Below are 882 nucleotides of genomic sequence, written 5' to 3'. Positions count from 1 at the left end.
GTATTCGCCTAGCAAGTATAAGTGAGTTGGGGGATGTATGTAAGTGGTTTGAAGAGAGTGAAATGGGTTATAAAGGTTATTTATTATGTCAGTTGTAAAGCTTTTATAATTTGAATGGAATGAAAAGTTGTTGTCATTAACGAATAGCTAGAATTGCCTTAACCAAAAATGTGCTTCTACCTAAAGAGGAGTACTGCCTTTTCCTTTTAATTTTTCACTCAGCCTACAAAACAAAATGACTAAGGACTACATTCATAAGATTTGTAGATGTGCTGCTTGCTGCTTCTCACACCCACCGCCTTCTTTTGTAAAGGTTAAACTGGCTCCCTGTTACTGATAGAATAACCTACTTACTTGGCACTCTTATATAAAAGGTTTTCCACCCACCCTTTAAAAGGTTAATCCACATAGGTAGGTACTAGGCTATCTGCTTGAGGGCATTTATAAGCCTAGCCAGAGTGTGTCGGCTTTCACAGCACCATTAATTAATTAACTGATCCTCTGAAATGTATGAAATTCTTGCATTGGCCAGGAATTGAACCCGGATCAACTGCTTGGAAGGCAGCTATGCTTACCACTACACCACCAATGCTACATGAAATAGAAGGTGTACTGCTACAGAACTCCCAGGACAAGAGCATCTCCTTCACTGCACCACCCTTTAAAACACCTGTTCCAGACCAGAACCTGTAGTATAGAACACTCTGCTTCTGATATAAAGGTTAAAGAATCCCTTGACAGTTTCAAAGAAGCTCTGCCTGAGCACATCCATAAAGACTCACCATGGACATATTTTAGAGACAATGGTTAACTCCACTAAATGAGTGCTACTGTTAGCCAACCACACATCTTCTGTTTACTTAGAAAAATTTGCTTTCTTAT

At 39.2% G+C, this 882-nt stretch overlaps 1 non-coding gene across 1 annotated transcript; it reads right to left on the bottom strand.

Annotated features, from left to right (window-relative positions):
- Positions 1–520: 520 nt before the first annotated feature.
- TRNAG-UCC lies at positions 521–592 on the bottom strand. Its single transcript has one exon. It is a non-coding gene; the product is annotated as a tRNA-Gly (tRNA).
- Between the last annotated feature and the right edge of the window lie 290 nt (positions 593–882).

This window comes from Protopterus annectens, chromosome 3.part1 (genome assembly GCF_019279795.1).
Source record: "Protopterus annectens isolate FY-2018-M chromosome 3.part1, PAN1.0, whole genome shotgun sequence".
Lineage (NCBI taxonomy): Eukaryota > Metazoa > Chordata > Ceratodontiformes > Protopteridae > Protopterus > Protopterus annectens.
Note: the sequence above shows the minus strand (reverse complement) of the source record. Positions and strands in the feature narration are given on the sequence as shown.